We start from the raw sequence: 24,342 nt of genomic DNA, 5'->3' as shown, positions 1-24,342 counted from the left end.
TTATTATTGTCTCCCTCCCTTGCTGGATTATAAATTTCATAAGAAAATCCTGTTGTACTTCAGCTTTTAGAATGATGCTTGGCATAAGCCTTTGATATATTTGTTATATAAATAATTGAATGATTATGCAGCAAGCCTCTAATAAAGGGAAAGATTTCCTAGGATGTATCACAATTTTCACAGTTCAGATAATGCTAGGTTATAATTACGTAACTTGGACCTCACATAAAAGAATGTGTGTGATCACAAGTGTCAGTTTGATCTCACTGTTTTAGTTTTCACTAACATTTTTTCATCTGAAGTTTTTGGGAAATGATGACAGTTGTTATTGACTACTTAGCGTTTGTGGAACAGAGGTGAATACCTTTAATCAGCATATTATCTTGGGAAATAGGTTTTTTAGGTCTCAAGAATATGTTATATGCCATCATGATTATATAATAATTGTATTAGCTAAAGATTATGCTCAGACCTCTGGTGCACCTGAAACTGTGCTCAACATATCTCAGTTAGTCCTCATGGCAAATACAATAGTATATGATATGTCATATTAATTCATTCATTTTGCAGATACAGACACTAAAAAGCTTAGAGAGGATATTAACATGGTAGTGACTGTAGGCTAGTCTTTAAATCCACGTTGCCTGCCTATAGAGAGGGCTCCTAGCTACAACATGGTACCATTATTAACCAGCACAAAATTCCATTGTGTACTAGACTCTGTGAATTACTTCTCACTGATAATGTTGAAAAATAGATTGCCTCAGAAAAAGTGAATTAATTTTAAGAAAATGAAGACTGAAATTTTCCCCTTAGCTTAAAGGAAGAGACTGGACGTATGCTGATATATTTTAGCTATTCTTTTCCAAAAGGATAATGTGAATTATTGCAATGATTAGATATTGTTTTGTTTGACCTCTAAAGGATCAGACAGTAGTGTTGGCATCTTAGTGACATACAATAAGAAATAACACTGAGAAGTGATGCCACAGGAAAAAAAAATTAAAAACCTCCTTTTTTATTAAATTTATCTTCTTTTTGAACTTTCCCTTAAGTGGTGGATTCCCTTTCTCTATAGAACTCTAAAATTAGCAGCAATTTGGTGGGTTGAAGATTTGAGCAAATTAACAGAACAAAGGCATCTCTTTCTCTCACCTCATAGAGTAATCATTGGGTAGAGCAATGTACACCAATTAACATTCAAAATGTATTAGGAGAAAAGTCTTAGACCTAACTCTCAAGTGCTGAGAAATAATAATGACTTTTTTTCCTCTGTGCTATGCAACCCCTAGTTGATAAAGTTGTCAGAACTAAGAAAACTGATAGAAAACATTTTTGCACTATACCTATCTTAGGGTTTGGTGTATGGTCTGGGAAGGGTAAGAAATATAGGGAAGAACAGGAGTAGGGAGGGAAAGTGAAGGAAGGTGTAATCGTCTTGGTATTTTTTATATCTTTATAATTGACACATAGTGAGTTGCACATACTTAAAGCAGGCAATTTGATAAATTTTGCCACACAGGCATGCCCTTGAAATGATCTCAACAATCTAGATAATGAACATACCCATCACCACCAAAAAAATCCCTCATTCCCTTCATTATTCCTCTATTCCATCTGGTATCTTTTATTCCACATCATTTTTCTGAGGATCATCTGAGAGTTCTTTCCTTTTTTTTTGCTGAGTGGTATTCTATTGTATGTATTTTCCACAATTTGTTTATCCACTTATTGTTGTGGACATTCGGATTGTTTCTAGTTTGGGCTATTGGAAATGAAATTACTACGAACATTCGTTTGTTAAGGCTTTGCATGGACATATGATTTCATTTCCCTTGGGTGAATACGCAGAAGTGGAATGGCTAGGTCATGGAGGTGAATATTTAACTTTTTTTTAATGAATAGATTCTTTGGGGGGGCAGTTGTAAGTTTACATTAAAAAATTGAGTGAAATGTACAAATTCTTATACATACCCACCAGCCCCTCCAATTTTCCCTGTTTTCAACATCTTGTAATAGTGAGCCAATATTGATGCATTATTGTTAACTAAAGTCCATGGTTTACATGAGGGTTCACTCTTTGTATTGCACATCCTATGGGTTTTGACAAATATATGATAATACATATCCACCATTACCGTATCATACAGAATAACGGTCTTGCTGCACTAAAAAAAAATGTCCTGTGCTCTACCTATCCATCTCTTTTGAATATATTTTTTAAAATTGACAGAGAAATATTCCAAATGGAAGAAGATACAGTCTCTCTCTGAAGGAGAAGGAAGAGGTGAGCAGGAAGAGGGTAGAGATGAAAGAGAGGGAGTTAAAGCAGTTCCAGTGACCATCCCTTGCTGAGAGAACTGCAAACTGCAAAGCAACTAATACCTTTTTTCCCTTTTCATAACAGAATGGAAAACTGAGGGTTAAATTACTGAACGTTACTCACACAACACTGACGAAGCAGGACTCGCGTACAGAATTTGTCACTCCTCTTAGGAACTATACCATCAGGAAAACTGGGACACAGGGATTATTTTTAAATGAACAATTAACATTTTAGAAGCCCAGGCTCACCGGGGTGCACTGCTGGAATATAATAATATTTTACAAAGAAATAAATTAGCTAAAACGGCCTTTAACAGATTGCTCTACAATGAAGAGCACCAGAGCTGCACTTTACTCCCTGAAATTCTAGCTTAGGCCATTTTCAAAGATCAGAATATGGAACTAGACAGAATCAGATTTGAGTGTGTGAGTTATGGCTTCATGGGATGTTTTGAGAGGTGCTGGAACAACTTCTGCTTTCCAAAATAGCTCCTCCCTGGGCTCGTCACATTGCTTTCATACAATCCGAGAGCAGAATAGCTATGAGCTAATTTGCAGATGTTTAGTGTTAATGCAGTCCCCTCTCGATGTGCACTTCAGTATCACACAATTTCTTCCATCATTTCTTAGCAGAGGACAAGGATAGAATAAGGGATTGGAGAAAAGGGAAGAAGGCCTGAAACAACATAATTTTAGAACACTGGGAATTTCCGAGATGATCGGGTCAGTGGAATAAAGTTTACGGCAACCAGAGAGCAGCATGAGGGCATTAGGTACTCAGGATTCAGGTGAAGAAGGTCTCCAGCAGTGGAAGAAGAAAGCCAAAGGGAAAATAAGAAAACAGTAAACCACACACTGCATCTGTCAGAGAACTGCAGAGGTCCTGTCCTAGGCATATGAGTCACACTAGGTTCAGTGTTAACGTGCCAAGAAGAAAGATAAAAGAATGTAAGATGGGATAAAGAATGTAAAGATGGGTAAGCAGAAGGGGGAATGAAGCATGAGAGACTATGGACTCTGAGAAACAAACTGAGAGCTTCAGAGGGGAGGGGGTGGGGGAATGGGATAGGCTGGTGATGGGTAGTAAAGAGGGCACGTATTGCATGGTGCACTGGGTGTTATATGCAACTAATGAATCATCGAACTTTACATAAAAAACCAGGGATGTACTGTACGGTGACTAACATAATATAATAAAAAATATCATTATAATAAAAAAAAGAATGTAAGATGGGTATATTTGTCAACAATCTTCCAATGCATCCACTCACTAGCATTCACCTCTGTTTCTACCCCAACACATTCTCCTTTCAAATGTATCACGTTTCCAGAAAAGTAGGAAAAAGTAGGGAGGAACTGATAGAGCAGGATATAATTAAGTTATTTACAGCAGAGAGTGAGCATGCCTTGCCTACACCTTTCTGATCTTTCGATATAAGTGACACTGCCAGTATCTTCATCTGAACCTGAGGGCTGTTTTTTTTTTTTCTTCCTGAAATTGCAAATATCAAGGAATTAACATGCTTCTTCCTCCTACCTAGCACTCCTCAACCAATGACTGCCTGACTCCTTGGATGGGATAATTTTGAGGCAAGTGTTTTGCACATTTCCCAGGATTTTCCCCATGGGTTTTAAGCTCATCAAGCCCCCTATGGTAACTGGCTCAATAGAACACCGTTTATCCACTGTGTTCCCTTTCCAGGACAACTTCCACACTTTTCTACCAGTTACCTGTGGCTCCCAAATAGGGTATTGTTCACTCAAATCTCTCTCTCTTTCATTCTGTCCACAGAACAGAAGTCAGATAGTGAACAAAGAAGAAATTATTGTATTACTAACATCTAGGGGTAATTATAGGTAATTTTTTCTTTTCTTAGTAAGATGCATTTATTAGGGTTACCTTTTTCAAGAAACATGGAACCAAGGTTTCAGTTAGATTCAACAGACATATTAGGAGTAGTTATCCTATGGCAGACATTTTACTAGGTTTGTTATGTTATTTTCTTCTTATAGCCTGATTACAGTCTAATTTCACTAGAAGCTAACTATGATTTTCATCCATTCAGTTCATAACCTTTTTTACTCTAGGTTTCAACAGCCATGAGATAAATGGCAACATCACAATAATAGCCAATATAGAATATTTTTTTGTTTATGCCCAGATTATTGGGTAGACTTCCAAATGCCCCTTTTGAAAATTCCTATACCAGAGCAAAACTTTGGGGGGGGGGGATTAATCTTAATTATTTCTACAGAGTCATCTTTATCATGTAGCATACGCCATTTACATTCCCCTCTACCCTCGCTTTGCTTCCTGAAACACCTGTTGTCCAGGTTATCGACTGAACTTGAAGTTGCTTATTTCTGCTACCATGCTTCAGTAATGCTTTGAAAGTTAACAGAATACTTGGCTCACAGTAGCTCCAACACTAGAGACAGTGAATTATCTCATATAACAAACGTTTGGAAGTCAACAATTTCAGAATTGATGCAGTAGCTTGATGCTATCTTCAAGGACCTATTTTTTTTCCTGCTCTGCCCACTCAGTGTGTTGAAATATTATTCCTCATGGTTACAGAATGACTACTACTGCACCTCATATTACAACATTCTAAGTGGTAAGGAAAGGAAAGAAGCACACAGACAAAAAGGTGCTTTTCCTTGTTTTATTAGAAAAATTTTTGCATCAATACAAGCTGAGTTTTTTTATGTCACATGGACTAGAACTGGATCATGTGGCCACATTAACTACTTGCTAACTCAATATACTGACTGACTTAGGCCATTCATGATTTATCCTCCCAGCTTGGACAGAGCTCCAATAGGAGTTCTGCTGACAAATACAATGAAGGGATGGTTGATAGATGTAACGAATGGGGCCTGTCTGCCATGCTGCAGTGCCTATTGATATCCACCAAAGTGCTTTTCTGCAAAACACCAGCACCATGGTCTTAGTTAATGAGAATTCCTCTACTTTTTTAACCACTTTATTGAGGCATGATCGACATACAAAATGCTGTACGTATTTAATGTATACAACTTAAGTTTGGAGATAAGTATAACTCCATGAAACCAAGAACACAATCGATGCTATAAACATACTCATTAAGTCCCAAAATTTCCTCCTGCTTTCTTTATTATTATTATTAGAACACATAGCATAAGATTTACCCTCTTGAAGTAAGCAATGCAGTATTGTTAACTATAGGCTCTATGCTGTGTAGTACATCTTTAGGATTTATTCATCTTGCATAACTGAAACTTTGATCAATACCTCCCATCTCACCCTCTCCCCAGTTCCCAGCAACCACCATTCTATTCTCTATGAGTTTGACTGCTTTAGCTTCCTCATGTAAGTGGTATCACATAGGATTTGTCATTTATTTTTGGATTGCTCCTTTAAGCATTCTAAAACTGTGCATCCCTTATTTATAATGCTTTACAGATTTTTTGGTGGGGATAAGAAATTCTCTAATTTTCAGTCCTCTTCCTTTACTAAACAGAGTTTTAACAACATGGATATGAGTGGAAGGATCAAGAATGATAAGCTCTGTATTATGATCCTCCTTGTTATCAGTTTGGAAACGCTGTTACTGCACCAAACCCGTATGTCTGCCTCCTTCTACACTTGGGATTTCTTTCTCACAACCCTCCCCAATACTATACAGAACAGCACCCTGGTGATACCATAGTCTCTAAAGAAATATTTGAATCTTAGTGTGAGTACAACTTTCACTGCATACGAGACCCTCATACACACCCACCCACCTAGATTCTACTCTTCTGCTTTCTTATGGGTCTATCTTTTCTCTCTCAGGATTTTTAATCTACTCATAAAACTTTATTTCTTATCAGAGTTATGAAGATAAAAGTTGAAAAGAGTGGGAGCGCCTGGGTGGCACAGCGGTTAAGTGTCTGCCTTTGGCTCAGGCCGTGATCCCGGCGTTATGGGATCGAGCCCCACATCAGGCTCCTCTGCTATGAGCCTGCTTCTTCCTCTCCCACTCCCCCTGCTTGTGTTCCCTCTCTCGCTGGCTCTCTCGATCTCTGTCGAATAAATAAATAAAATCTTAAAAAAAAAAAAGTTGAAAAGAGTGAAACTTCTTAGTCTCTACTTTCCTAGCATTAATTACCTTCAATTTTTCCTAATATCCATATTAATTGTTTAAGCGAGAGGTAGAAAAACAAAATATGAAAAACAATTTAAAGGCTAAGTTTCCTAAGATACCAAATTCAGCTGTTAAGCTCAGGGAGGCATCATTTATCCTGTAACAATAATAAGATATTCAAGTGCAAAGTCTTCTTATAATTTATGTTTATTTCTGTCCTAGATTCATTTTAAGTGTGTAGATAAGAACAAAAACCACATGACCTTTCTTTAATTATCTGAAAGGTGATTAAAGGTCAATAAAATATGATGACATCTTCCAGATTGACATGGTTATTAATTCTAGAAACCCTTTCCACTGGCCCATCCTTTGCTTCCCAACAGTTTATCTCATCTGTAGAATTCTTTATTACACACTGTCTTCCTTGACAATCACAGTTACTCACTACTAGGATATCTATATGCTGTTGACTACCAAATCTTTATCTCCAGCCTAGATGTCTCTTTTGAGTATGAATTGGCTATAGTACATTTTTACTTATCTTTAATTATCCTATAGGTACCTTAACCACAGATCCAAAATTGAATATATCATCTTCTCTGCTAAACCTACTCCTATTATTGCTCTCTCTATTTCAGGGCATTAAACCATGGAGCCACACAGTCTTTCAAATCAAGAATCCTTCAAGTTATATTTGATTCCCTCCTTTCCTTAATCTTCCATTTTGACAAGTCAATATTATTCTTATCAATATTAACTTCTAGTTATGTGCTGGTTCTGTCCACCTACCTCCAAACTTTTACCCTAGTTAAAATCACCATCTGCTTTTGCTCTGAAATTATTATATCTTTTTTAAAAATTTTACTTTATTTAAATTCAATTAATTAACATGTAGTATATTACTAGTTTCAGAGGTAGAGGTCAGTGATTCATCAGTTGCATATAACACCTAGTGCTCATTATATCATGTGCCCTCCTTAATGCCCATCACCCAGTTACCCCATCTCTTACCCATCTCCCCTACAGCAACCCTCAGTTTGTTTCCTATAGTTAAGAGTCTCTTAACTGGTGCACCTGAGTGGCTCAGTCATTAACACCTGTCTTTGGCTCAGGTCATGATCCCAGGGTCCTACATTAGACTCCTTGCTTGGGCGAGCCTGCTTCTGCCTCTCCCTCTGCTTGCTGCTCCCTCTGCTGTGCACACACTCTCTCTCTCTGTGTCAAATAAATAAATAAAATCTTTTAAAAATATTAAAAAAAAAAGTAAGAGTCTCTATGGTTTGTCGCCCTCTCTGATTTCATCTTTTTTTTTTTTATTTTTCCCTCTCTTCCCCTATGACTCTCTGTTTTGTTTCTTAAATTCCACATGTGAGTGAAATCATATGATAAATGTCTTTCTCTGATTGACTTAATTTGCTTAGCATAATGGATGGAATTAGAGGGTATTATGCTCAGGAGAATTATTTTATCATCTTAAAAGTGATATTCATCTACCAATAAGATCTAATCTCCTATGTTCCAATCTATACTCCGTAATACAGCCAGAGAATTTTCTAAGACATGATTCTGTCCTGCCTCTTTACAACAATCAGTTCTTCCCTTTACTTACAAGATGAGCCCCAAATCTCAGTATGCTAACAAGTTTCCTTATTATTTATTACACCTGAGTCTTATTGTACTTCACACCCCACTCCTATGTCACTTTGCAGAAATACAAAAATACCTAGGATTTTATGAATTGTCTATGACTTTGTTTCTTTTGCAGGTGTTCCTACAAAAATAAATTCGTTAATCCTTTTCCTCATTCTTGGTAGTTCACCATTCCCATATAATGTCTAGCATGAGACCTTTAATGACACTTCCTCTCATCCACTTGAGAAAACTTCATCTCCTCATTGTCATTGCTGTAGTCAGTATACTTCTCTATTAGAGATCTTGTTTATCTGGCTCTTCCTTCCTTTTAGACTGACTATTCCTTGGGGCAAGGGAGAATGTATTGCTTACCTTGGGATGTTTCAGGCACTATACCAGGTCTAGCACAAGCAGCATCTCAGTAAAATAGTTGTTGAATGGATGAATAAGACTGGATTGTACATTTTTCCACCTACACTTTGTTTCTCGTTTTCTTCCTAAATCATTAGGGATAACTTCTTACCTCTTCCCAGTCTTATATGCTTATATTCTGGTGCTTATTCCAAACAGATTTTGGAGAACATTACCTTGAAAACAAATCTGTAATCTATTTGAAGAAAAGAAGGCTAGGAGGAGGAAAAGATAAAGTGAAGAAAGGAAATGGACCTCTCATATCTTGTTCTTTATATGGCTCTGGAGGAACTGAGCTCATAGAAAGAGCAGCAACATGGTACTTTCACTCCCTTAGATCTTCACGCTGTCTCTAAACATTGATACTTTTACAAGTCTCCACATATCAAGGTTGACATTTTTCTGACTACAGTTTTCACTGATATTGCTTTATGTTAAAACAGATATACTTTCCAGGAAATGAAAATTATAAATTTGGGTTCATAAACTTGATTCCAAAATTGTTACATTCTTTGTGGAAATGACAGTAGTAAATATTTTAACTCCCTGTATTGTACACACTACTTGAATGCACAATACACTGAAAAAAAAAAAAAGGAGCTCCAAAGATATTTAACAAATGGTTCCAGTTTGTGAACCTCCAGATTGTTCTAGGCATGATTATGAATATTTTGAATTTGTTGGGGGTGCCGAGTGCTGAAGCCAAGGGGAGAAAGTGTAGTTTCTGAGGGAAGCTGAGACTAGTCAAATCCCTTCTCCTACAAGGGATTAAATCAACAAATTGTATTACTTGGAATTACAGCTGGAAAGGGGAATTTCTAAGTTTTAGAGATTCAAATTCAGAAGTATATGCAGAGGAGAGGTGAATGATAAGCATTTTAATTAATTAAAAAGAGAATTCAAACTTGCTGATTAAATTCAAAATTTAAGGTGTCAAAAGCAGTTACAGAGAATCGGGACACACTGGAGAAATTAAAATCAAGAGGGACAAGTACAAGAAGGACTGGTGTCAAATTAGTCTCAATTTAGGGTAACTGCCTCGAGTTTGGTGTGTACAGTTACCTCAAGCATGTCAGTTATGATACTCTATGCGGCTAAAATATTTACCCTTAAAGGCAAAAGATAAGATAAACAGGGATTTGTATTCCCTTACTCTTCATTACTCTTCAGGCCTGGGTCGTTGGTTAGTAAATACTACAAAAATATGGCTAGCCCTGGAAGGAAAAGTCTGTGATTAACAATAATAAAATATAGATTTCATACTTCCCAGGTTCTTCAGAGTAAATCTTTTAACATTCTGGGAAACAGAATGCCAACATCTTACCTGATAGAGTAATAGTTCACCAAACTCATTCTTGCAGTGGCTATTCAAAATGACCTCAATCCAATAATGTCACCCAGCCCTTACAATTGGAGAGGAAAAGATTTAATAATTTTAAATCCTTTCAAGAGATTCCAGAACCTTTCAATAGACCCTAGAAAGTTTTCTTTCTTATGACCCCTGCATAACCAGGCTCCAAACGTTACCACATAAGTACTGAAAACTGTTTATATAAAGCAGACTGGAGCCAGAAACACATGGAGACCTTAAGATAACTGATATCAAGTAGGATTTCATTTCCTATAAAACTATAGTTTGGGGTTTGGCAAATATTAGATAATAAAGGTTTTTGAAGCAAGTTAAATCCTTTGAATTTGTGAAGAAATGAATTTTATATAATCTGTGGACTAAGTTTATGTACCATTTTGACAATGGGACAAAAGGGAGCTCTTAGAATAATAAAACCAAGAGACAAGTGTAGGATTAGAATGAGCCAATACCATATGCCAAAAAGGGAATTAGCACAGAAGAGATGAAATTTTGTAGGATTTGTAGAAAAGCTTTACCATCAGCAATCAAAGGTCTACTGTGGGAGGAACTTGATATTTCATGTGGTTGTGACAGCTGCTGTGGAAGCAGAGTAAATTTATGGAGTTTTCCTTTAGGAAGAAAAAAGATAAAAAGCAGATTTTAAAAAGCCATATGGGCAAACTATAGCCCGGAAGCTTCGGTGTGAAAGCTATCAATTCATCCCAGACAATAATGTGTAATTGGACATAACCCGGACTAAGTGTTCTGATCTCAGACCTGCCACTAATGAGCTGCACAACCTCAGACAAGGCTCTTGACAGCTCTGGGTGTCGGCATTTGCATTTGTAAAAGGAGGAGGCCGCGTTATTATGATGGCTACAGTTCCTTCTTGTTCTGTGATTCAGTGAAATGCCAAAGAATCTAGTAAGAAACTTTATATTTCTGTTTCTAAATTTGTACAAATAAACCAGAAAAGCCATGGTTTAGGTAACATAATACAGACAACATTCTATTCCGGTACTTTCTCAGCCTCATCCCCAACGCTGCGTATAATCTAAGCTAGAATGTACTTGAAAAGCAACAGTGTTTATACGGGGTTCAGCTGCCAACCCGGGCTGCATCCTGGTGGACAGAGTCATCTTTTCTGTTTTGGATGAGACAATTCGACAGGGTCATAAAAGAACTCTATTAGAGGAAGATTTAAAAAAGGCAGAGTACCTTATTACTCTAAATATGGCTTAAAATATGGCTACAGTGATACTATTTCTAACAGAATGTCTATGTATGCCCTAAAACATTACTGAAAGCATATATTCCAGTTTCTTTTGGGGACAGAGGGCAGGAAAGAAAATGGGGTAATTTTTACTGTTTTCACATATCTTAACTATGTGAACTTGGTAGGCAATATTTCCACAGTCCCACACAAAGAACACAAAGATGCACACGTAAGAGGTCAGTTGTGGTCCTTGTGTGAGGCTGTAACGTGTCAATATTTGTGGTGCATGTCCTCAATCTGACCAAGGGACACAAACAAAAAAAGAGATAGGCCCCTATCTCATGCCCAGTCCATGTTCTTGGTTACTTTTTGAAACGGTCCCGAAGTAGAGAGTGTTAGGTGAAGCTGGCTTCTGATATGTTCCTCAATGTCTTCAAGGTGAAGAGAAAAAGATTTCGGTAAGGTGTGAGTGCCCACAAGGTCATTCACCTTGAAGGTGAAGACCATATTGATTTTACTCCCAGATGTATTCAATCTCTACAGGCTGATTTACTCACAGAACCTCGTGAAATGTTTCTGTCACAAACTGGCAAATTATACAGTTTAAAGAAGTAACATCCCTCATGACCAAACTGCTGGCAGGCTATGGCCACCTATGATATTTTTTTCATATCTTTTTCTCAGTAAGCCAGTGCAGATGATATGCCCCAAAATGAACTCTAATATAAAGTTACTAGGTCACATTTGTTTGTTTTGGCAATTTGGCACGGACAAAGACTCCTGCTTCCATGAACTATCTGCAACAGTAAAATTAAGGATGGGAAGCATGATGGGAAGAAAGAATATGGGGTAGATTCGACTTTGATTATGCACTTTCTAAATATATTATGCCAAAAACAATGCTGTGGGAAAGTTAGCTGCCTAACAGACTATGTTTAAAAGCATGTAGGTGCCTTAACAGGAAATAATGGAAAGCAATAGTGTAGTGAAATGAAGAATTACACACCTGTACAAGTCCCCAACCTTCATTAGCACCATTTATCAAAATAAAACATGGTAGCTTCAGTTTGCTAAGAAAAATTGAGCGTTGCTTCGGTGCTCCCCCGCCCCATGAAAAAATATTAGGCTATTTGCAAACAATGTTTCTTTTTGTTAATGCAAAACGGAACAAAACTGCATCCCTAGGAAGATAAAATGTTTCACTATGGTGAGTGACAAACATTCCCAGATTCAGTATGACAACTAACACAAAGTAACAGCCTGCCCTGCAGAAAGCTGCAAAAACAAGTCAATACGAGAAGCAGTCAAGGGTGTCTATTTCCTATTTTTATTCCATTTCCTTACATTGTCCAATGTAAAGAGCCAATTACGCAATGCTTTATGAAGACTATATAAGTGTGGTAATTGGATGGTCTAGTTATCTGAGGGATTCTGAGTTCACCGTTGTCTAGGTTCAGATAAAGAAAGGAAATGCGGAGTCATCAGATCGTAAAACCAAAAGCAAATAAAGAACAATTTTATACAAACACAAAAAATAATAATTCCCACTGACTAATTTCTGATACCTCTGTTTAGTAGGATGCTGTGTCGCAAAACAGAACACAGAATTTGGAGGAAAAAAAAAAAGAACCCATAAAATAAATGATATGATGTTAAAAGAGTGATTCCTCACAGAGTCTTCAAGTAGAATTCTCTCTGTAATTCAACACGTTTCAAATGACAGGACTTGCATTGTATTCCTCAGGGCATGAATCCACCAACACGGAGATCTCATTACAGCATCACAAAATGTTTTCTGATATCCAATTCCAGCCCCCCCCCCTTTCAAGCTCCCTGGACACCTTAAATATATCTGCTCTCCCACTGGAGTTCAGGTTTCCCTGGAGCCAGGGTAATTCTAAGAGTTACCTGATGCTCTCCTCTTTGCCTCCTGATCCCTTGACCTTACCCCTCCCTCTACATTGCTCAGGCTGCAACTGACCATGTCAGACAAACCTTTGTTTTCCTGGGTTCCTTTCTTGTTTTACTGTCCTTACTTGCCTCCTCCCCGAGTTTCTTCTCTCTCTCTCTCTCTTCCCCCCCCCCACTTCTACCTTAGGGTAGCCTTTACCTCTTCTCCATGCTTTTCAAGACATATGTGTTTTCATGATGTTACTATGTATTTTCTTTAGAACCTGTGAGGAATGATGAATTAAATTTCCCCTGAAGTTCTGACCATACCAAACTATAGTTTTAAATTTTAATCTGTTGATTTTTCTGTTAAAGAAGAAAGCTCTCAGAATTTCAAGTTTTATAATAATTCAGCTTCCAAGTATGCACGGTTAGGCATAAAAGATGGAAAGAAAATAGAATGACACTGAATTTTTTCAAGTCAGTGCTTTTTTTTTGTCTTTAGGTGCAATTTTTAGAGCCAAGTGATAGTTGACTTAGATGATTTGGAGAAGAAAAGATTTATTCTCCTTTGTTTTGTGAATTTGTTTTATAATCTCTGACCCAGCTCCCAAATGATCATTCTAATAACTGCCTGCTCAGAGAAACACAGTATGGGGATGTTTTAAAGAGGTATTTGGCCTGAACATGAAATTCCAATGCATTACCTGATCTTCCAGAAATATGCTATTCACATCTCTCCTTATAGGGTATAAATTTTCTTTAGAGAATGCAAAATTATATTAATTCCTCAATCACCCAATAGCCCTTATGGGTAAGAAAACTACTATTCACTAACTTCTTCCGTCTTTTGTCTGTCAGGTGCTTGGTCAAAAGCTTTCACATGCTTGCTCTTGCTTAAACATCACACTTCCTGCAACAGAAATGCCCTATATCCATTTTCTCACATGAGGAAACTAAAGTTGAGAGAAGTAAATTTATTTGCCCAAGGTCACACCAAGAGTTTGTGACAGAAGGTCCTGTTATAAATATCAACCTGAATCAAAGTATTCGTCAAAAACCAAGTCTTTGAGTCTTAACAAAATATAGTATTAAGTGTGAGAAGTGTGACTATTATTCAAAAACCTTGTCCAGTTCTGCTCCCTTTTTTCTTCCACATCAACCAGATAATAGGTACTTATTTTTATTCTTCTCTGTTACCAACCATATAAGTTATCCAGAAAATTCAATAATCTATGAGACTTCCATCTTTTGCATATATGCAGATAGCTTTGGAGAATCTTCTCTTGCTTAAGAATCAATATTATGAAAGATCCTTTTCATCTACTGATTAAAAATACAAATTGGATTAAATTTTTATCCACTGACATTGGTTCAACAGTTTATGACACGTTCTCTTGAGTTAAAAGAACTACTTCAGTCTAAGAAACATTTTTCATTTCTTCACAACAAAGTTCTGTTCCAGTAATTTTATAGAGTTTATCTCACTAATAGAATAAGAAAAAAAAGGAATTTCTTTTTTTTCTGGCTTCCTAATTGCCATATGATTATTTTTCTCTTCATTTATACACAGGTTTTTCCCCATAACACCTGTCCTTTCCAAATTACTTTTGCATATGACCAGGTATGAAAGACATATGCATTTCCAAGTAATATGCACAATTTATAAAAGAAAAAAAAATTACTCTTTAAAAACTCTTCTCATATAATGTGAAATAACTGTAAAGTAATTGCTTCAAATAATTCTAAAAACACATAGTTTAGCACCATAAAATGACAAATAATATCCTTGAAAATGACTGCTACAGTTCTTATTCACTTTGTTTTTCTTTGCTTACAAAAGAGATGCCTTGGAAGAAATTTAAAACTGACTTTTAAAACTATATAAAAATGCACATAGACACACATTTATTCAATTTCTAAAATTTTAAGTGAAATAATGAGCAGAATTGGTAATGAATTTTTCACCTCAAATGTAAAGTTTTCTTAGAAATAATGCACCTAATATTTATTAAAATCTATGAATGCTTGTATCAAAAAGAATACCTAGGAATAAACTTAACTGAAGATTAAAAGACCTTACTCCAAAAACTATAAAACACTGATGAAAGAAATTGAAGGTGACACAAACAAATGGAAAGATATTCTATGGTCATGGATTGGAAGAATCTTATTAAAATGTCAATATCACCCAAAGGAATCTACAGATTCAAGAGAATTCTTACCAAAATACCCAAGCATTTTTTACAAAACTAGAACAAATTATACTAAAATTTGAATGGAACCACAAAAGACCCTGAACAGCCAAAGCAATCCTAAGAAAGAAGAACAAAGCTGGAGATATATCACGATCCCAGATTTCAAGACATACTACGAAGCTGTAGTAATCCAAACAGCATGCTACTGCCACAAAAACAAAAATATAGATCAATGGGACAGAATAAAAACCCCAGAAATAAACTCATGATTATATGGTCAATTCATCTATGACAAAGAGGCAAGAATATACAATGGGGAAAAGAGAGTCTTTTCAATAAAAGGTGCTGGGAGAACTGAGAGCTGCATGCAAAGAATGAAAGTGGACCACTTTCTCACACCCACACACAAAAATAAACTCAAAAGGGATTAAAGACCTAAATGTAGGCCTGAAACCATAAAATCCTAGAAGGGAGCAAGGACAGTAATTTCTCTGACATTGGCTGTAGCAACATTTTTCTACATTAAGTCTCCTGAGGCAAGGGAACAAAAGCAAACACAAACTATTGGGACTATATTAAAATAATAAGCTTCTGCACAGCAAAGGAAACAATAAGCAAAACCAAAAAACACAACCTACTGAGTGGAGAAGGCATTTGCAAATGACCTCTCCAATAAGGGGTTAATATCTAAATATACAAATAACTTAATGCAAGTCAACACCAAGAAAACAAATAATCCAATTAAAAAATGTGCAGACCTGAAGATATCCAGACGGTCAACAGACACATGAAAAGATGTTCAACCTCACTCATCATGAGGGAAATGTAAATCAAAGCCACAATGAGATATCACATCATACCTGTCAGAATGGCTAAAATCAAAATGGCAAGAAATAAAAAGTGTTGGCAAGAATGTGGAGAAAGAGGAACCTTCATGTACTGTTGTTGGAAAGGTAAATTGGTGTAGTCACTGTGGAAATCAGTATGGAGCTTCCTCAAAAATCTAAAAATGGAAATACCATATGATGTAATAATTCCACTATTCGGTATTTACCCAAAGAAAATGAAAACACTAATTTGAAAGATATATGCACCCCTATGTTTATTGCAACATTATTTACAATAGCCAGGACACAGAAGCCATCAATAGAAAAATAGAGAAAAAAATGTTATATACACACACACAGTGGAATATTATACAGTCATAAAAATGAGTGTATCATTTGAAAGAACATGTATGAACCTAGAGAGTGTTACGCAAAGAGAAATAAGGCAGACAGAGAAAGACAAACGCCATATGATTCCACTCATAAGTAGAACTCAAAACAAAATGAACAAAAAAGCAGAATCAAACATATAAATACAGAGAACAAACTGACAGTTGCCAGAGGGGAGGCAAATGGGGTGTTGGGGAAAATGGGTGAAGGGAGAGGGAGATACAGGCTTCCAGTTATGGAATGAGTAAGTCACAGGAATAAAAGACAAAACATAAGAAATACAGACAACGATACTGTAATAGCAACATAACAGGACAGATGGTGGATAGCTAACTATACTGTGGTGAGCACTGCATAATGCATAAACTTGTCAAATCACTAAGTTGTACATCTGACACTAATGCAGCAATGTGTGTCAACTATACTTTAAAAAAAATTTTAAAAATGCTATTTACAACAGTTATATTGAAAGTACAGGGTAGGGACGCCTGGGTGGCTCAGTCAGTTAAGAGCCTGCCTTCGGCTCAGGCATGATCTCAGAGTCTGGGAATCAAGTTCCGCATCAGGCTCCCTGCTCAGTGGGGAGCCTGCTTCTCCGTCTGCCTGGTGCTCTCTCTCTCTCTCTGTCAAATAAATAAATAAAATCTTTTTTAAAAAAAGAGTCTAAGGTAATTTTTAAATTTTTTGATTTAAGTAATACTGAGTTCTGAATTGAAATTCATATTTTCACTTCATAGAAATACATGGCTTTTATCCTTTAGCTGTTTCTGAAGCCAGAACAGTTGAATAAAGAGTGCAATGAAATTTAGCATTGAAATAAAAAGCAAAGTGAAAAAAAAATGGAGATTGCCATCATTACATTATGTGCAATTAAGCAAGGCAAGTTAGTTGAACATATACATTTCTATTAATCATAATACTTTTAGAGACCATGACCTTGAGCATTTTAACAGTTCTAAAATTTGCAGATCTTCTGATATAGATCATTATAATATAGACCCATTTACTTCAAGTAATTCCAGTCATTTATTCACAAGCAAATTGAAGAAATTTTCATTTAACTTAACTTTTTCTTAGGCAATTGGTATCATTTTAAGTCTGCTATAGGAATGGAAAGACCTAGAGAGACAGACAACTATTCTTTTGTTTTTATATAATTTTGTATTTTTCCCTGGAAGAACTGACCATTTCCCACACATATATTTTAAATGTCTAAAAAACCAGTAATTTCAGCAAAAATATTAACTCTTTTCTCTAGTTTGGGAAAATGTGTATTGGAAAATCTCAATTTTTAAAATAGATATAACATTTAAGAAGCAACTCTTTTTTTTTTTTTTAAAGATTTTATTTATTTATTTGACAGAGAGACAGCCAGCAAGAGAGGGAACACAAGCAGGGGGAGCGGGAGAGGAAGAAGCAGGCTTCCAGTGGAGGAGCCTTATGTGGGGCTCGATCCCATAACACCGGGATCATGCCCTGAGCCGAAGGCAGACGCTTAACAACTGTGCTACCCAGGCGCCCCAAGAAGTAACTCTTTTAACACAGGCAAGTCATACTAATTTGCATTGAATTTTAAAAAATTAACTTACTTAGGGGCGCCTGGGTGGCACAGCGGTTAAGCGTCTGCCTTCGGCTCAGGGCGTGATCCCAGCATTCCAGGATGGAGCCCCACATCAGGCTCCTCCACTATGAGCCTGCTTCTTCCTCTCCCACTCTCCCTGCTTGTGTTCCCTCTCTCGCTGGCTGTCTCTATCTCTGTCGAATGAATAAATAAATAAAATCTTTAAAAAAAAATTAACTTAAAAATGTAATTAACATTTATGATATTCTTTTGTCAAGAGTATAATATCGTGTGAAAAATAAAAGAAGTGTTTTGATTTTTTTTAAGTAGTGGTTTGATTATTAAAGCATTTTCCTTGTAAGTTTCCTTTGAAAACTATTTTTATGACCTCTAAGATATATCAACTTTTCACACCACTCTTTATTACATTATTCATAGAAAGCAAATTAAGGCATTTAATATGGGTGGTTCAGTCAATTAAGCATTTGACTCTTGATATCAATGCTGGTCATGATCTCAGGGTCACGAGATCGAGTTCCATGCCCAGCCTGCTTAAGAGTCTCTGTCACCCTCTTTTTTTGTCCCCTCTCCCTGCACGTGTGCACGTATGCTCTCTCTTTGAAACAGAAAACAAAACTCTCTTTCAAAAAAAAAAGAAAAAGAAAAAAAAGAAAAATATTTAATATGAGTTCTGCCAGACATTTTTAGGACATAAATAATAGTATTTTGTATGATGATGTAATTTTTTTTCAAAAACAAAACCATATTAAATATACTTGTATTTTTAGGTAACAATATATAATAAGACATTTTATATATGCATATATAAAAATAAACCTTTTTAAAGGCACACTGACATTTTGGATGCATGGCTCATATAAGCAAACAATATATTTTAAAGATTTCTTTGCTGTATTTTTAAAAAGCCATATTAATTTTTAACCATTTTACTGGTTTCTCTTTTTATTTTCATAATACTTTAGGCATTTCTTTTGGACATTTAGACATATAATTATACAATATATGAAAATAATAGATTCCCACCTTTATAATATTTATTTTTTCTCACATTTATTATATTGCCTAATATTTATTTATACAGCAAGGTGAAATTAATTTTCATGAAAAATCTTTGGTTCTAATTTTAATAAGAGTAATTGATATTTTTGACTATTAACAATATACTCGTATTGGTTTCAGGAAATCTCTTATCCCTAAATCTCACCCTAGCTTAAACCTTAATTATGGTCAGAATTTTTCTACCTAGTTCTGGTTTTGCAAGAGTTTCTTATTTGTTTTAAAATCAGGAGTACACCTTATGTATCATCCTAAAAATTTTTTTAATTGAAACTGTTTTTGGAGAATTTTTAAGTCATTTAGTTGCAGTTCACGTTCATCTTTGATAGAACAGCTCTATTTGGATCTTCTATTTAACCAACCTTAGAGTGGATTCTCTTTGACACCTTTCTACTTTTCATGAGCCCTGTTTCTTCCAATGTACACTGATTTTATTCCCTGAAGAAACAACCTTATAGGTGGATAGGTTCCCAGACTGGCTGACAGAATTCTACTTTGCCAGTGATTCAAAGCTGTAACTAGATTACTAATAGTATGATTTCAGCTCTTTACTGTAGTTAAAACTCATAAATTTAAGCTCTAGACAGATCCCAGCTGTTCTTTTGGCACATGTGAGTGTTAGCAATATGGAGGGTCAATATACTTCCAACATTTCTTAGATCTCAGCAGGATTTTAAGTTAATAATGCTTGTCTTCCAACCAGTCACCAAAGCTATAGCTGTCTGGCCTGCCAAGCAAGCCTATGTCATTCCTGGCCCCACGGGTCCAAGGTCTTCCCTAATGCTTTCAGCATACTGACATACCACAGAATCTGTCCATCTGCCCACACTTCTCATCAACACTGCCCTCATCCTTGCCACTCTCAACTCTAGCTTAGACAAATGCTATTGTATTTCCACTCTTGACCTTTTAATTTCCCTTCTATCCATTTCCTCACAGCAACCCAAAGGATATCAATAAAACATATATCATCAGATCATAACATTTTCTCTCTCAAAACTTCAAAAGGTTTTTACTTGCATAGGGGATAAACATCACATTTTACCATGATCTACAAGGTCCTTCAGGACTGACCTACCTTACTATCCTCACTGCATAAAACTCTTTTCACAACACTGAAGCCTGTCTGCACTTCCCGTGTTTCTGACAATCTTGCCAGCCTTTTTTTGATTCTGGAGTTGTTCAAACTGTTATTCTCTTCACGTGGGAGGCCCTTCTCCTAACTCACTGTCTGGATAATTCCATCTCCAGGTCTCAGTTTCAATGACACTCTCTTAAAGAAACTTTCCCTCATTCCTTAGGCTAAATTCCTACCACCTATTATAGTATTTCAGTGCACATAATTATTTTTCTTTCCCTATTACCTATACCAATTGCATATTTCTTTTCTTTTCTTTTTAATTATTATATTATGTTGATCACCATACAGTACATCCCCGGATTCCAATGCAAAGTTCGATGCTTCATTAGTTGCGTATAACACCCAGTGCACTATGCAATACGTGCCCTCCATACTACCCACCACCAGTCTATCCCATTCCCCCACCCCCTCCCCTCTGAAGTCTTCAGTTTCCTTCTCATAGTCCATAGTCTCTCGTGTTTCATTCCCCCTTCTGATTACCCCCCCTTCTTTATCCCTTTCTTCCCCTACCGATCATCCTAGTTCTTATGTTCCATGGATGAGAGAAATCATATGATAATTGTCTTTCTCTGCTTGACTTATTTCACTTAGCATTATCTCCTCCAGTGCCGTACATGTTGCAGCAAATGTTGAGAATTCGTTCATTCTGATAGCTGAGTAATATTCCATTGTATATATGGACCACAGCTTCTTAATCCAGTCATCTGTTGAAGAGCATCTCGGCTCCTTCCACGATTTAGCTATTGTGGACAATGCTGCTATGAACATTGGGGTGCATATGGCCACCAAGCATCTCACAGAGCTCCGGAGCTCCGGTGTGCTCACTGGATCCAGGCTGAGACCGGGAGCTCCAGGAGCATGCCCGGGGCGGCTGGCGGCTGGCGGCTGGAGGGCCACCTGCATGGGGAGGCAGGCGGACTCGCGTTCAGCACCCGCGAGACACCAGACTGAGACCAGGAGCTCCGGGAGCCCGCGCGGGGCGGCTGGCGACTAGCGGCTGGCGGGGTTGGAAACACAAAAGACAGAGACGTGCCGGCCATGGAAGTGAGGGCTGGGACGCCGGGTGTGGGGCGCACAGCCTGGGATGCTGCAGGGTTGAGCAGCACCAAAAGAAACAGAGTTAAAGTGGCCAGAAATACCGGCTCACAGGGTGTCCATCCCCATCCCCCCTCGCAGGGGACACGGAGACTCTACCCAAACAGGGTTTTCTGAGTACCGGCCAGCAGGCCCCTCCCCCAGAAGGCAGGCTGAAAAATCAAGAGGCCCACAACCCGGAGCGCCTGAGTGGCGCAGTCACCAAGCACCTGTCTTCGGATTAGGGTGTGATCACAACGTCCCGAAAGGAGTCCCTCATCGGGCTTCTCCACCGGGAGCCGGCTGAAAAATCAAGAGGCCCACAACCCGGAGCGCCTGAGTGGCGCAGTCACCAAGCACCTGTCTTCGGATTAGGGTGTGATCACAACGTCCCGAAAGGAGTCCCTCATCGGGCTTCTCCACCGGGAGCCAGCTTCTTCCTCTCCCACTCACCTGCTTGGGTTCCCTTTCTTGTTGACTGTCTGTCTCTCTCTCTCAAATAAATAAATAAAATCTTTAAGGAAGAAGCCCACATCCCTAAGATCTCCACCGGGAGCCAGCTTCTTCCTCTCCCACTCACCTGCTTGGGTTCCCTTTCTTGTTGACTGTCTGTCTCTCTCTCTCAAATAAATAAATAAAATCTTTAAGGAAGAAGCCCACATCCCTAAGATCTCTATAAAACAAGGGCGCACGGCCAGGGTCCCAGTCAATAACTTGGGCTCTGGACAACCGCAGTCTCTCCTCATCAGAATGACAGGAGTAGACTTGAAAAAAGTATTAACGAAAATGTTACTGAGAATATAGTATCCCTAAGGGCAGAAATGAGAGCGAATCTGACAGAAATTAAAAATTTTATGAGCCAAATGAAGTCAAAACTAGAGGCTCTGACGGCCAGGGTCACCGAGACAGAGGAACGCATCAGTGAATTGGAGGATGGGTTAGTAGAAGAAAAAAAGAAAATAGAAGCTGGTCTTAAAAAAATCCAAGCCCACGAATGTAGATTACAGGAGATTACTGACTCTATGAAATGATCCAATGTCAGAATCATTGGCATCCCTGAGGGGGTGGAGAAAAACAGAGGTCTAGAAGAGATATTTGAACAAATTGTAGCTGAAAACTTCCCTAATCTAGCAAGGGAAACAAGCATTCGTGTCCAAGAGGCAGAGAGGACCCCATCCAAGCTCAACCAGGACAAACCTACGCCACGGCATGTCATAGTGCAATTCGCAAATATTAGATCCAAGGATACAGTATTGAAAGCGGCCAGGGCAAAGAAATTTCTCACGTACCAAGGCAAAGGTATCAGGATTACGTCAGACCTGTCTACAGAGACCTGGAATGAGAGAAAGGCTTGGGGGGGCATTTTTAAAGCTCTTTCAGAGAAAAACATGCAGCCAAGGATCCTTTATCCAGCAAGGCTGACATTCAGAATTGATGGAGAAATAAAGACATTCCAGAATCGCCAANAACCAGGACAAACCTACGCCACGGCATGTCATAGTGCAATTCGCAAATATTAGATCCAAGGATACAGTATTGAAAGCGGCCAGGGCAAAGAAATTTCTCACGTACCAAGGCAAAGGTATCAGGATTACGTCAGACCTGTCTACAGAGACCTGGAATGAGAGAAAGGCTTGGGGGGGCATTTTTAAAGCTCTTTCAGAGAAAAACATGCAGCCAAGGATCCTTTATCCAGCAAAGCTGTCATTCAGAATTGATGGAGAAATAAAGACGTTCCAAAATCGCCAATCATTAACCAATTTCGTAACCACGAAACCAGCCCTACAGGAGATATTAAGGGGGGTTCTATAAAGGTAAAAAGGCCCCAAGAGTGAAACACATCAGAAAGTTNATAAAGGTAAAAAGGCCCCAAGAGTGATACAGAGCAGCAAGTCACAACCGATACAAAGACTTTAAAGAGAAATGGCATCATTAAAATCATATCTGTCAATAATCTCTATCAATCTAAATGGCTTAAACTCTCCCATAAAACGCCACAGGGTTGCAGATTGGATAAAAAGACATGACCCATCCATTTGCTGTCTACAAGAGACTCATTTTGAACCCAAAGATGCATTCAGACTTAGAGTAAGGGGATGGAGTACCATCTTCCATGCAAATGGACCTCAAAAGAAAGCTGGAGTAGCAATTCTCATATCAGATAGATTGGATTTTAAACCAGAGTCTATAGAGAGAGACCCAGAAGGGCACTATATTATTCTTAAAGGAAGTATTCAACAAGTGGATATGACAATTATTAATATATATGCCCCCAACAGGGGAGCAGCAAGATACACAAGCCAACTCTTAACCAAAATAAAGAGACATATAGATAAGAACACNCTGGATTTTAAACTAGAGGCCATAGAGAGAGATACAGAAGGGCACTATATTATTCTTAAAGGAAGTATTCAACAAGTGGATATGACAATTATAAATATATATGCCCCCAACAGGGGAGCAGCAAGATACACAAGCCAACTCTTGACCAAAATAAAGAGACATATAGATAAAAACACAATAATAGTAGGGGACCTAAACACCCCACTATCAGAAATAGACAGAACACCCTGGCAAAAACTAAGCAAAGAATCAAAGGCTTTGAATGCCATACTCGACGAGTTGGACCTCATAGATATATATAGAACACTACACCCCAGAACCAAAGAATACTCATTCTATTCAAATGCCCATGGAACATTCTCAAGAATAGATCATGCTCTGGGACACAAAACAGGTCTCAGCCAATACCAAAAGATTGAAATTATCCCCTGCATATTCTCAGACCACAACGCTCTGAAATTGGAACTCAACCACAAGGAAAAACCTGGAAGAAACTCAAACACTTGGAGGCTAAGAACCATCCTGCTCAAGAATGACTCGATAAACCAGGAAATCAAAAAACAAATTAAACAATTTATGGAGACCAACGAGAATGAATACACAACGGTCCAAAACCTATGGGATACTGCAAAGGCAGTCCTAAGGGGGAAATACATAGCCATCCAAGCCTCACTCAAAAGAATAGAAAAATCTAAAATGCAGTTTCTATATTCTCACCTCAAGAAACTGGAACAGCAACAGAGGGACAGGCCTAACCCACTGACAAGGAAGGAGTTGACCAAGATTAGAGCAGAAAT

Source organism: Ailuropoda melanoleuca, chromosome 2 (genome assembly GCF_002007445.2).
Source record: "Ailuropoda melanoleuca isolate Jingjing chromosome 2, ASM200744v2, whole genome shotgun sequence".
Lineage (NCBI taxonomy): Eukaryota > Metazoa > Chordata > Mammalia > Carnivora > Ursidae > Ailuropoda > Ailuropoda melanoleuca.
The sequence above is the reverse complement of the archived record's forward strand: the minus strand, read 5'-3'. Positions refer to the sequence as shown.